The sequence below is a fragment of the Ranitomeya variabilis genome, chromosome 5 (genome assembly GCF_051348905.1).
Source record: "Ranitomeya variabilis isolate aRanVar5 chromosome 5, aRanVar5.hap1, whole genome shotgun sequence".
Lineage (NCBI taxonomy): Eukaryota > Metazoa > Chordata > Amphibia > Anura > Dendrobatidae > Ranitomeya > Ranitomeya variabilis.
In genome coordinates, this window is record NC_135236.1 from 67,173,239 (window position 1) to 67,188,205 (window position 14,967).

The 14,967-nt window shown below is 40.8% G+C and overlaps 1 long non-coding RNA gene and 1 pseudogene across 1 annotated transcript in view; one reads left to right on the forward strand and one right to left on the reverse strand.

The window, feature by feature from the left end:
* The window catches only part of LOC143773303 (uncharacterized), a 233,686-nt gene that overhangs the window by 181,412 nt on the left and 37,307 nt on the right, over positions 1-14,967 (forward strand). The window lies entirely within an intron of this gene.
* Positions 5,406-6,357, reverse strand: LOC143773376 (olfactory receptor 2D3-like; annotated as a pseudogene).

Sequence of the window (14,967 nt, forward strand, 5' to 3'; positions counted from 1 at the left end):
CAAGACACACTCATTAAGGGAGTGGTTCTGCAGGTGGGTACCACAGTCCACATCTCAGTACCAATGCTTTCTGGCTGATGTTTTGGTCACTTTTGAATGTTGGCTGTGCATTCACACTCGTGGTAGCATGAGACAGGCTCTACATCCCACACAAGTGGCTCAGGTAGTGCAGCTCATCCAGGATGGCACATCAATGCGAGCTGTGGCAAGAAGGTTTGCTGTGTCTGTCAGCGTAGTGTCCAGAGGCTGGAGACACTACCAGGAGACAGGCCAGTACACCAGGAGACATGGAGAGGGCCATAGGAGGGCAACAACCCAGCAGTAGGACCACTACCTCAGTCTTTGTGCAAGGTGGAACAGGAGGTGCACTGTCGGAGCCCTGCAAAATGACCTCTAGCAGGCCACAAATGTGCATGTGTCTGCACAAACGGTTAGAATCCGGCTCCATGAGGATGATCCGAGTGCCCGATGTCCACAGATAGGGGTTGTACTCACAGACCAACACCATGCAGGACGCTTAGCATTTGCCACAGAGCCCCAGGATTGTCCAATTCGTCACTGGTGCCCTGTGCTCTTCACAGATGAAAGCAGGTTCACACTGAGCACATGTGACAGATGTGACAGAGTCTGGAGATGCCTTGGAGAGTGATCTGCTGCCTGCAACATCCTTCAGCATGACCGGTTTGGCAGTGGGTCAGTAATGGTGTGGGGTGGCATTTCTTTGGAGGGTCGCACAGCCCTCCATGTGCTTGCCAGAGGTAGCCTTACTGCCATTAGGTACCGAGATGAGATCCTCAGACCCCTTGTGAGACCATATGCTGGTGCGGTTGGCCCTGGGTTCCAACTAATGCAGACCTCATGTGGCTGGAGTGTGTCAGCAGTTCCTTCAAGATGAAGGCATTGAAGTTATGGACTGGCCTGCCCGTTCCCCAGACTTGAATCCGATTGAACACATCTGGGACATCATGCCTCGCACCATCCACCATCACGTTGCACCACAGACTGTCCAGGAGTTGGCAGATGCTTTAGTCCAGTTCTGGGAAGAGATCCCTCAGGAGACCATCGGCTGCCTCATAAGAAGCATGCCCAGGCATTGTAGGGAGGTCATACAGGCACGTGGAGGCCACACACACTACAGAGCATAATTTCCTTGTCTTGAGGCATTTCCACTAAAGTTGGATCAGCCTGTAACTTCATTTTCCACTTTGATTTTGAGCATCATTCCAACTCCAGACCTCAGTGGAATATTAGTTGTTATTTATGTTGATCATTTTTAGGTTTTATTGTTCTCAACACATTCCACTATGTAATGAATAAAGATTTACAACTGGAATATTTATTTCAGTGGTATCTAGGATGTGGGATTTTGGTTTTCCCTTTATTTTTTTGAGCAGTGTATTTCTAAAGGTGCTATTGACATGAAATAACAACCCATTCAATCTACACAGGCAAATGAATCAAACCATAGATATCCAGAAATTAAGTTATAAGAAATAATGAGAAATGACACAAGGAATAAGTATTGAACACACTTACTGAAATTTGTTTAATACTTCGTATAAAAGCCTTTATTGGTGATGACAACTTCAACACACTTCCTGTATAGAGAAACTAGTCACAGGCATTACTCAGTTGTAACTTGGCAAATTCTTCCATGTTAAATATTATTGATTATTACACTCTATTCTGTACTGAGCCTCGTGGAAGGTTTTGCTGGCATTTGCTATTCCTGTATATTTAGCTTAGAGAAAAAGTTAAAACCATATAGAGAGAACACGTGCTCTATGGGACACATATATCCACGGCTCTTAAGAGGGTGGGGGCTGTCACTTGGGGCCTTCTCCTTCACTCTCTACTGACTTCAGACTCCACACAAACGGAATGAACAGCTGGTAGCCACGTGCTTCTTGATGACTTCTACTCCATGACAGAGACAGATGCCAGTTACCATTCAGAATCTCAGGAAAGATGGAGAACAAACTTTGATATGGACAAATGGACAATCTCTTTGTAACTATTTCATCTATTTTATGTTCTGCTGCAATTATGATTTTTGGTGGACAATCCAATAAACCACTACATTTTTTATGAGAAATATCATTACTTGATATGACATTTTCTTTAAAGTATTGCATCTGGTAAAGAGTCCTGATTAAAGACATATGCAAAATAAGCATATTTAGCATTCTACATAAACACTCTTCCAATCAAGAAGGTTCTGTGGAGTCCTTCTATTAACTTAACCCCAGTCTTTAATTTTCATTTTCCCTGTAAGAACACTTTCTTTAAATGTTATCACTAAAACTATAATGTGCATAATGCAAATGGGCAGGAGGGAGATGAAGCTGCACATAGACAGTTTTAGAAAAAGTAACATAGGGAGTTATAATGTCAAAACTGAAACAGATTTTTCTGTTGTTTCAAGTATTGCATCTATTATCTTTTACATACTGCATACCTGTGTAAATAGTAAGACCTAGAGGGAATAGTTATGTGGGTTGCAAAGGCTTTGTTTAATGCCCTGGTGTCTGAGCAGGGTCAAAAGCCCCTCGGCCTCATTAGAATAAACCAGTAATATTTGTAGACTTTAAGTAAGGATAGGTCATTTAACATATGTTGTGTTGGGCCCAGAAGTTATAATTTTTGCCTTCCAGCCTTACCATTTGAGTAATTATCTTGCAAACTATTATCTAATAATAGAAAACCTAACAATCATGACTGAAGTCTAAGGGTACCATCTCACAAAACGATTTACCAACGATCACGACCAGCGATACGACCTGGCCGTGATCGTTGGTAAGTCGTTGTGTGATCGCTGGGGAGCTGTCACACAGACAGCTCTCCAGCGACCAACGATGCCGAGGTCCCCGGGTAACCAGGGTAAACATCGGGTTACTAAGCGCAGGGCCGCGCTTAGTAACCCGATGTTTACCCTTGTTACCGTCGTAAATGTAAAAAAAAACAAACCGTACATACTCACATTCCGGTGTCCGTCAGGTCCCTTGCCGTCTGCTTCCCGCACTGACTGACTCCCGGCCGTAAAGTGAAAGCAGATCACAGCAGTGACGTCACTGCTGTGATCTGCTTTCACTTTACGGCCGGCAGTCAGTCAGTGCGGGAAGCAGACGGCAAGGGACCTGATGGACACCGGAATGTGAGTATGTACTGTTTTTTTTTTTTTTACATTTACGACGGTAACCAGGGTAAACATTGGGTTACTAAGCGCGGCCCTGCGCTTAGTAACCCGATGTTTACCCTGGTTACAAGCGAACACATCGTTGGATCGGTGTCACACACACCGATCTAACGATGACAGTGGGAGATCCAGCGACGAAAGAAAGTTCCAAACGATCTGCTACGACGTACGATTCTCAGCAGGGTCCCTGATCGCTGCTGCGTGTCAGACACAGCGATATCGTATGAATATCGCTGGAATGTCACGGATCGTACCGTCGTAGCGACAAAAGTGCCACTGTGAGACGGTACCCTAAGTCTACGTCTCAAGATCAAGGGTCCCATTTATATGGAGTGGTGTACAACCCTTCCATTTATTGTCTATAAGATTAACAGAGAAACGTCTAAATGGTGGGTAAGAACATTTACAAACAAGTTCTAGTATTAGTGAAACAATGTCTCAGTCAAAGTGAAATTTACTATACCGTATGCGGCTGAGTGTTTGAGTATTAAATCCCAGATGATAGTTAAAAAGGGCAGAATTCCTAAAAAGCCCCCTGAGCTTCATTAGACCTCATAGCCATTTCTTTACTTGTGTTATAAAATATTTTGACTGCTCTCCATCTAAAAAGCCAATTGGGCAAATTTAATTTTGTGTTTCTAGCCCTTTATTTAAGCGATTAGTGTGACCTTGGCAAGAGGGCTACTAACAGACAAAAAGTTTTAAAATATCTTTATGACCTGACAGAACTTTAAATAAAGTATAGGTACTAGAGATGAGGGAATAAATTTTATGTGAATTGAATTTATGTTGAATTTTTATCAATTTGGTAAACCTAACAAATTTGAACAAAATTATATTCGATTTGTGTGGATTGCCAAAAATGGTAGCTGTAATTTTACAAATTGCAGAAGATTGCTTTAGCCAGAGAAGGCTAATATGATCTCTAGCATGGTGGGGCTGGTTTCCCCATAATGCCTTGCAGCTATGACATCACATGGTATAACACAGCCAATCAGGAGGGACTATAATAGACTGTATAAACGCACAAGCAGTGCATTTACCCATAGCCATGACTGTATGTAGAGGTCACTTTGACATTACTAAGGTTTGGTTTGAATTAAAGAGTCAGAAATGGGTTTCATATAGTCCCGGGAGATCTCAGAGTTGTAAACACATCTTTTTAAGTCAATTGTATTACTGTATTTTTTTGATAAAATGGTGTTGCTTCTTATAATCCATGCTTCTTATTGCTTACTGGGGGTGGTGGCTGTGGTGAAACGGGGTCCCAGGGTCGCTGCTGGAGGAGGCAGGAGTGGAGCGTTGCTGCAGGCCGCAGGCTGGGATGAGGGGGTGTGCAGGTGTCCTGTGCTGCGGGGTGGCTCCTGTGATGTGGGGGTGTCTCCGGTGATGTTGGCATCTCTGGTGCTGCAGGGGGCTCTGCCGACATTTTGTGAGAGGCCAGAGGACACCGGCAGTTCGTCCATTCTTTCTTGTGCGGTAGACTTTGGGAAAATAGCCACAGGGAGGCAGCACATGCGCAGATGGAGATCTCGGCACCAAGATCTCGGGAGATGAGATTTCAGCTCTGAGATCTCATCTCTCAAGATCTTGGTCCCGAGATCTCCATCTGCGTATGCGCTGCCTCCGGCAGCCATTTTCCCAAAACCACCACACAGGAGGAAACCACGGAACTGCAGGGGGGCTCTGGCCTTTCAAAAATGTCAGCAGAGCCCCCCTGCAGCGGCACACAACCTGGGCAGCGGCATCGGCAGCAGACACCCTCTCATCCCAGCCTGCAACGGTACCGGTAAGTGGTATAACCACATTGTAATATGCACCCCCATTTCCCCCCAAAATTTTGGGGAAATAAATTGCGTCTTACAAAGTGAAAAATACAATATTTCTTATTGTAAAAAAATCAATTTACCGTGCATCAAACTGTTTTTGAAACATTCCCCAAAGCTAGCAAAATCAAATTTCAAAAAATGCCCTCATCTCTAATAGGTAGGTAGTACACTTTACTAATAATATATTTTGAATTGTTATCACCTATATTTTTGGAATGGTCTTTTTCCACAAAAGCAATTGTCATTTTTCTATATTAAATATTAACCATTCTGCCATAAGAACTCCTATTTTCCATATGATTTTGTAAGTCACTATCAATTTGTAATTTAAAACAGACAAAATGGCAAAAAATAATAGTATTATAGAAAGAATTATTGACCTAAATTAATTTGCTAACTTTTAAGAAGCGACCAGAAATGACCCTACATAATCTTAAAACATCTAAGACTTCTTTGTTCCTCAGACTATAAACTAGAGGATTAAGGGCTGGAACCACTGCCACATACAACAAGGAGAGCATCAGGTCTATTTCTGTGGAACTTTTAGAATCAGGATTCATGTAGACACTTAGAGAAGAACCACAAAAAAGCAAAACAACTGTTAGATGAGATGAACAACTGGAGAAGATCTTTAGTCTTTTAGCCGATGTCTTGATCTTGACGATAGCCGATATAATAAAAACATAAGAAATCAATATCATGCCAAACGGTATAAAACCTAACGTATATCCTTCTGATAATATCACAAGGTTCACATGTCTGATGTCACTGCAGGAGATTTTTAGGAGGGCTTTCATATCACAGTAGAAGTGGGTGATATGCTTGGAATCACAAAACCAGAGGTGAGATATCAAGAAGACGTATAGCAATGAGTTCAAGGCACCGATTGTCCATGGAGTAAGGGAAAGTACAAGACATGCTTTCTTATTCATAATGGTTGCATAGTTTAAAGGAACACAAATGGCCACATACCGGTCAAAGGCCATAGAAGCCAACAATAAAAATTCTGTAGTAACACATGCCACAGACATGAATAGCTGAGTGAAACAGCCTGTGAAGGAAATCCTAGTTTTCTTAGTTATCTGAAAGTCAAGGAACTTAGGCAGAATAGCAGATACATAGGCCATATCCAAGGTAGAGAGGTTACACAGGAAAAAGTACATAGGAGTGTGTAGTTGTGGTGCCATCCATACAACAGCTATAATAATCAAATTTCCAAGCATACATAGAAGGTACATCAATAAAATACTAAGAATAATTAATGACATAAGAGATATTGTGATATTTGGAGAATGCTTGTAGGTGAAAATCTTCAGAAAATGAGGTATTCATTACCTTACTAATACATCTGCAACATAATCGTATAGGGAAAAGTAGACAAATAAATAAATAATTGTTGATCCCAAATGCATGTTTGTACTAGAAACTAGATTTTAATTTGACCTTTCCTTCTCACTATATGGCGTCTCTGCCTAAGTGAATAATCACTGTGATTAGCTATTTCTAGTGATGAGCGAATGTGCTCAGATAATGTGTTATCCGAGTATGGTCAGGTGTCATCCGACTGTATCATGTTAATGTTTTCTGTTATAATAAATGATGCTGCCATAACTTAGTTCAGGTCACCATTGAACAAGAGAAGAAAGTTCTGGAAACAGGAAGTAGCTGGGACGGAGATTCGTGAGGTTAAATTTGGAGAGGAAGTCCTGACTGAGAGACACGGAAGGATTGGAAGCCAAAAGTGATCCAAATTGGTCGGTGTGATCCAGAGAGAGCTGCTTCCGTGAGTAAACTGGAATGTGTGACCAGTCACCAACTGTCTAGTTAGCTAGGGAGAGTTAGATAGGATCTGCAGCATCTCCAAGAACATTCCTGTTACTGAGACTTCTGATGGACTGACGGAGACTGTGTGAGCTCCTGTATATTGAGACTTTGGTAAAAAGTGTATATGCCATAGGAGAGCTCCATGAAATACTACTGGGACTGATCTGAATCATCACCTGTACCTGTATCAGAGAATTTGGTGACCTAGGAAGCTAACTAAATCTAGTGTTCGGATGTTGAATAACATTTCCAGTTATTTTCTGTTTGAGTATATTCTGTTAGGGCATCCGCTCTAAAGGTACCATCACACATAACGATTTTGTTAACGATATCGTTGCTTTTTGTGACGTAGCAACGATATCGTTAACAAAATCGTTGTGCGTGACAGCGACCAACGATCAGGCCCCTGCTGGGAGATCGTTGGTCGCTGCGATTGATCAGGACCTTTTTTTGGTCACTGATCACCCGCTATCATCGCTGCATCGGCGTGTGTGACGCCGATCCAGCGATGTCTTCACTGGTAACCAGGGTAAATATCCGGTTACTAAGCACAGGGCCGCGCTTAGTAACCCAATGTTTACCCTGGTTACCATTGTAAATGTAAAAAAAAAAAAACACTACATACTTACATTCCGGTGTCTGTCACGTCCCTCGCCGTCAGCTTCCCGCACTGACTGTGAGCGCCGGCCGTAAAGCACAGCGGTGACGTCACCGCTGTGCTGTGCTTTACGGCCGGCGCTGACACAGTCAGTGCGGGAAGCTGACGGTGAGGGACGTGACAGACACCGGAATGTAAGTATGTAGTGTTTTTTTTTTTTTACATTTACAATGGTAACCAGGGTAAATATCGGGTTACTAAGCGCGGCCCTGCGCTTAGTAACCCGATGTTTACCCTGGATACCCGGGGACTTTGGCATCGTTGGTCACTGGAGAGCTGTCTGTGTGACAGCTCTCCAGCGACCACACAACGACTTACCAACGATCACGGCCAGGTCATATCGCTGGTCGTGATCATTGATAAATCGTTAAGTGTAACGGTACCTTAAGCGCTCACAAAGAGGACAGTGCACTGTGTACATAATGTGTTGGTTCAAGTGATTAGTTGTGTAAATATATACATATATATATCAAGGAGAAAACAGGGTACCTGGAATCTATTGCAATTAAGGCGGAAGGCGGGTGTAATATTATATACCTGAGAGGACCATGTGTCACGGTCACGGATAGGCCCTGTACCGGATAAGGGAGGGAGTGGTATAGCGTTGGGTTAGTCCTGCTCCTGTCCGTGAAGCTGGCACTTGGGATCTCTCAGGCTGCCTAATTTGTATTTGTGACCCATATTTTATTAAGAAGAAAAATCCTGTTATCTTCTTCACAAGTTATAAAGAGAAGTTGGTTTGGTATCATATCGTGGTCAGAGTCATTCATAGCATCACCATATTCCATTTTCAAATAATGACCGGCTTACCGGTCGTTACATGACTATATTGGGTGTGCTCAGACAATATGTTCAAGTACCTGCGGCTGCATGTTTTGCGGCTGTTTAACAGCCCCATCAAATGTGGGTATTGCCTAACAAACAGGTTTAACAGCAGCAAAACATGCCAGCACGCCCAAGATACTCGGATGACACCTGAGCATGCTCGGATAACATGTTACCAGAAGATGTTCCCTCATCACTAGTTGTTTCCGTGAATATCATAGACTTTGAATGGAGTGTCAAGACAAATGCTTGACCACTGCATCAATGTAGGTGTACAATAAGGATGAAGTAGGACATAGAAACCCATGTTCGGTTTACAGTCATCTCAGCCAACTCTCCCATACACAGGAGAGCGTGCTTAGTTTAGCGCTCATGTGGTCTCTATGAGAAAGCTGCTGACTGACACATCAGCAGGCAGTTTATCACTGGGAGTACAATGCAATTGGCAGTGCTAAATTGGATATTCACAATGGACAACTCTTCCTACCATCAGTTGGCTGGTGGCCCCCAAAGACATTAGACTGTCGATTTTGGTGAGTTCAGCTGACAGTATCGGCTGATATAGGACATAAATTCAAGATAAATCTCAGAAAAAAAAACTGCCTTGCCAACACCAGGTCAGATTACAAATGCACTAGCAGAATGCAGCAGACCCCCATGATAAATGCGGTCGCAGCATAGCTGCAAAATACTAGTCAAGCAACCAGTCACAAATCTACCCATTCATGGAGGGGGCGGTAGCCCAGTATTGCAAATGCACAGGGTTGCATATGGTGCCAGATTCACAAGTAAGTGTGATGTACAGTTTACGGCTTACAGCCTATTGATGATGCACATAATATTACATCAAGCGGGCTACCCAGCACCATGGAAGTGCACCCCACAAGGACAGACGCCTTAATTAACCCAACCAACTCTAAAGGACTTTGCTGCATCCGGCAGAAGAATATTTAATGCATCATTTTTAATATTTTTATTGCACATTTTTCCATTCTCTTGCATTATGCAGCCAGGCTCTTCAGCATTCATTGGGTAAATAGGGTTGTCTGTCCTTGTGGGGTGCACTTATATAGTGCTGGGCAGCCTGCCTGATCTAGTAGTATGGGTATCATCAATAGGCTGAAAGCCAGACACTGTACTTCAAACGTACCTGTGTGACTGGCGCCCAATACAAACCTCACCTGTTTTCATTTCTAATACTTGTCAACCACACCCTTTATGAATGGGTAGGTTTGTGATTGTTTGCGTCATCATTATTTTGCTCCTGTGCTGTCAACACTTTTATCATGGGGGTCTGCTGTATCTTGCTAGGGCATTGATAATCTGACCTGGTGTTGATAACAAGGCTTTTTCTTTTTCTGTGAGATTTTTCAGTCGACATTAGATTAATTTAAAAGGGGGCCATAAATGTTTTGTGTGTGGGAATTGACAAATTTATCATTTATCTTGTGGGCAAATTATAACTGGAGATTGTAGGAATCTCTTTAAAAAAAAAAGTTAAAATTGTAAAATGAAGCATACAATAAACTGTTGTACAGTGAAGAAACTCCAATAATAAAAATATTATTTGAAAAATAAGAACTAGAGTTGGTGCAATTCGATAGGACCTGGATCTTCAGTCTTGTCAGTAATCTGTCGCCATTTGGTGGAAGACCTGAGAACTGCCTTCTACATTTTTCTTTGATTAGCCATGATGGCTAGTTGTCATTGTGGCATGATGCACATGTGACGTCACAGCAGGTCAGATAATGAAAAGAATAGCCTCAGATGCCGGAAGGTAGGAAGTCTTCATCAGGCCTAAACGGGCACAGATTGCTGATATGGCCAATGGACTGAGCCCTCCAAATTGACTTGAACCAATTCTAAGGAGAAATCCTAGTCCCAGGTCAAAATGGTCAGCATAAAGTCACTTTCAAACTTGTGCATATTAATCTGTTTTCCTCAACAGTATTTTTTGGGGGAGTCCTGTACCTTACTATGGCGTCCAGTAGTATAGGGGGTCTCATTGGCAATGCTACCATTGGCAGAATCATGCAAACTATCTCACTTATGGAGGAAAAAAGTCTATAATCGAAGGGTCTCTATAAGGACAACCAGTTACTTTCAAAACTACTTCAATGGTTTCTCATTCTGCCATCCAAACCCTGATCTGAACTGATGAGGGACAAGAGTGATGCAAAATATCCAAATACACGTGTGAATGTGTCTTAAACAAGGCTGACAATTGACACTTGGGTCCAAAGATTTAGTTGTGGCTGTAATCTATATTATATAACTATTTAAGGCCTGGAATTGCAATTTTTGTTTCATCCTACCTTTCAAAAAAGATTAATAAATGTAAATTAAACTATGCATACAGGAAAATTATAATGGGATGAATTTTGAGGGCAGTAAAAAAAAATACATTTCTAAAAAATAGTTAGCGATGAAGAAATAAATCATATAAAAAAATTAAATTTGGCATCACTGCAATCATGGTGGTCGATGGAGTCAAGTTGTGGTATTTACTCTACATCGTAAAAACTTGAAAAGATAATTGCAATAAAACAAAGGTAGAATAGCAATTTTAACTACATGTTCAGAATAAAAAAAAGGTTTTAATACATAATGTCCACCTTAAAATGAGATTTAAAAATGCAACACATCCCACTAAAAAAATCCTTGTATAGTTATGTCATCAAACATAAAAGCAAACTATGCATGACTATTTTTCAAAAGTTTGGGCTCTCAATATAAGAAGTGAAAAAATAAAAAATAGTGCTGTTCTTAAAGTCTGAGTACGCATACATACATATTTTTTTTATTGTTCATGTTTTATTCATGAAAAATTAACAAAATGTATAAATTGTCAAAGTTAAAAATATTCTAGCATTTTGCTGCTGCAGAGTCTGTACTGTAAGACATTTATCTAATGCTCTTCGAAAATGTAATGAATCCATTAGAGCTCTTGGTTCTGATGGCTCTCTCTCTCTCTCTCTCTCTCTCTTTGCTCCCTTTCCCTCCTCATAGTGTTTGAGATAACAGCAGGGAGAGGGTTGTATACAGATCTCCAGAATGTGATAGAGGTGAGCATCTACAGTCTACATAAAGGACAGAGAAAGCAGACTTTAGATAAGGGGGAAAGATCAAGAATCGAAAATAAGTGCATAACAGAAGCTGTGCTGACTTATGAATGAATGAAGTTAGCAGCACCCTTGAAACAAGCATGTATTTCATCAAATCCAGCCTATATCATTGGGAGGGATAGTAACATAAAAAAAAAATATGAAACTTGGATCAGGCTGCAAATTGCTTATCAGTGAATTTGGAAATGAAGGAAATGAAGGAATTGCAAGTCTGCAATTTTATTAACTAAAGTTAACAAGTGACATGTAAAAAATTTTTTTTTCATGTTTATAACCTTAAGACTTAAACTAAACCATGCTCAAATAAACCAAAAGAAAAAAGTAATTTTATTGTGCAATATATCCTACACAAATAATCTATTACTATATGTTATTTACCTGAAATCTCAAAAAGCCTCTCCATGCGCTGTTGGTCTGCCTTTGTTCCAATCAACCCTATTTATAATTTTATAAAGGTTTGGTAATAACCCCAAAAGACCCATTTCGTCAAAGAAATAATCAGATATTCCCATGATATTAGTGTACAATGTTGCATCTTTACAGTATAGTAATAATTAGAAATGACTGAGTGAATAGATTTGATGTTGCTTGAATTTGCGTTAAATTTTAAGAAATTGACAGGTTGGGTCTAGTTGCCCAAAATACTTATTTTACACATTGAAGGAGATTGCATCAGCAGTAGAAGGCACCCGTAACCTCAGGTGTGGCAACAATTGCTTCTTCAAAATGCCTTGCAGATATCATATCAAATTAAATATGATAGCCATTCAGGAAGGACTATCAAAACCTGTGTAAAACCCTAGGCAGGAAAGAGAGCAGTCACTTTAAGGTGATTTATGATAGTGAGAGGACACCAGAGCTCAAAGCTCAGCCATAGAGATGCTATTGTGTTGTACAACTGCAGAAGTGAAAAAAATTAGTATAGTAGTCTGTGAATAATAAAGAAAGTACATTGGTTGGGGTGAGAGAGATAGAAGCGGATCAAGGAGTATTAGTGCCAGATTCAGTGTGATTGATCAGAGATATGGTGTTGCTGGTATCTGTCCTCCTGCACGCTAAGAGGAGACTTAACAGCTGTCTACAAATATCTGAAGGGATCTCGCAGTGTACAGGGATCATCCTTATTCTCATTCGCACATGAAAACATGAGAAGCAATGGGATGAAACTGAAAGGAAGAAGATACAGATTAGATATTAGAAAAAAACTTTTTGAAAGTGTGGGTGATCAATGAGTGGAATAGGCTGCCACGAGAGGTGGTAAGTTCTCTTTGAATGGAAGTCTTCAAACAGAGGCTCGACAGACATCTGTCTGGGATGGTATTGAGCAGGGGGTTGGACAAGAACACCCTGGAAGTCCCTTTTAACTCTAACCTTCTATGATTTGAATTCCAATACACCTTGTTTTCTTCTTTCTTCTTCCTTAATGCACTTTTAAGCAGCAAGAAGGACAACATTTTTTACATAAAAAAATATACAGTGTCAAACAGTGACAGTGTGCTTGCATGTCACAGTGTTAGGCTTCTTTTACATTTGCTGTGTTTTTGCTGCCCGTTCTAGATGGCTTTTTTGAGGGCCGTATTGCTGTAATTTTCACGGTCTGCCGCAAAAACGGGCCACAAATATCTTCTTGGATCTACGTTTTTCTGGTTTGGAATAGGTCCATCTCGTGTCTCTGCAGGCCTTCGAAATGATATACAGGAAGTACATGGGAGTGTCGTAGTAAAAATACGGCGCTCCGCAAATACGGTCTTCATGGTATACCGCAACATCAACACACTGGGCAAGCTTCCGTTGTTTTTGCAGCCCCATTGATTTAAATGGGGGCCATGTCCGTAAGCTGTGAAAAATATCGAGCAGGCTCGATATTTTTTCATGGCCGTAAATACGGCCCTCACGACCATGCGGAGTACGGCGCTCAGACAAATTTTTACGGCTTGTTTTTGCAGCCCCATAGAAATCTATTGGGACGGCAAAAACAGCCCGCAAAAACACACCAAGTGTAAAAGAAGCCTTATGGTTAATATTTTATAGCTTGCTTTTATGATCATTTAAGGCAAATTGTAAAAAAAATTCAGGTTCATAAATTTGTTTTTCATTTTTGCTCTCATTTTAATGAGACAGTTTGTGGGTTTGCTAAAATGGTGAACTGTTTTAGACGTTGTCTGATTTCATAAATGTACGTGTAAATTATCAGAATGTTGCCCTTATGGTCTTATACCTTGGATGCTTATATGGTGCTACCATTATTCCATTATTTTCTTTAAATTGGTAATAAAAGCATGCTTGTCATAGGACCTAGCAGACAGACTTTGCACAACTCCAGTTTAATTTGGTTAAAACTAGCAAACGTTTCAAAACCCCTTCATGTCTCCCCCCAAAGCTCTCCCTATAAAGTCGTTTCCATGACACTATTGCCTGTAATAAGTTATTTATTTCTTATGAAATCCTCTATGTAAAGAGCATGTGGGAAATCAGGATCCATTTTGTCTTCTCAGTCCCCATTTTATGTTCTAAATCTAGAACAGCTTTACACAGAACCTGCTCCTACACATTCCAAGTGCGTGAGAACTGAATAAAACCAGACACCTAGACAAATTTTTCTTTAAATCCTACAAAACAGTTGTTTGCTTCTTAGCATAAAGTCCTTTCTTTCAGGAATGTATAAAAACCCTTCATGAATTTCATTAAAGCAAAATCTTTTGCTTGACACCATGTGTGTGTATGTACTGATTCTCAGAGCTCGTTCATCACTACACCTTAAATCCGGCCTTGCACATTAACTCTGGTGGGCCTGTTGCGCCCACAGATGGGAATAATAGTTTTTATAAATGCAAAAGAAAATTACTCAAAATCCAAACCTTGATTTGATTTACCTCATATGTGGTCGAAAACTAATTTTGAGGCACAATGCAAAGCTCAGAAGGGAAGAAACGCCATATTGGAGTTCAGATTTTGCTGGATACGTTTGAGGGTGACGTGTCACACTGGCAGAGCCCCTTGAACAGCAGAAACCCCATAAGAGACCTAATTTTATAAACTACACCTCTCGATGAATTCATCTAGGGGTGCAGCGATCATATTAATACCACAGGTGAGTCACAGAATATTAAACTATTGGGCAGCGAAAAAAAATAATTACATTTTATCACCTATATTTTGTTTTAGCCCCAGATTTTACATTTACGTGCTGGGAAATTGGTAAAAATGCCATAAAAATTTGTCCCATAATTTCTGCTGAATGTAGAAATACCCCATATGTGGCTGTACAGTACTGCTTAGCCATACGGAGAGACTCAGGAGGGACAGAGCACTATTTGGCTCCTGGAGCGCAGATTTCCCTAAAATAGTTAGCAGACTCCATATACAAAGCCCCTAATTGCTAGAAGGGGAGAATACCCTTTCAAGTGACCCCATTTTGTAAATTATGGCCCTTTCAGAATTTATCTACAGGTGTAAAGACGATTTTGACTCCATGGCTGCTTTCCAGAAACAAGTAATAGCAGATATTGC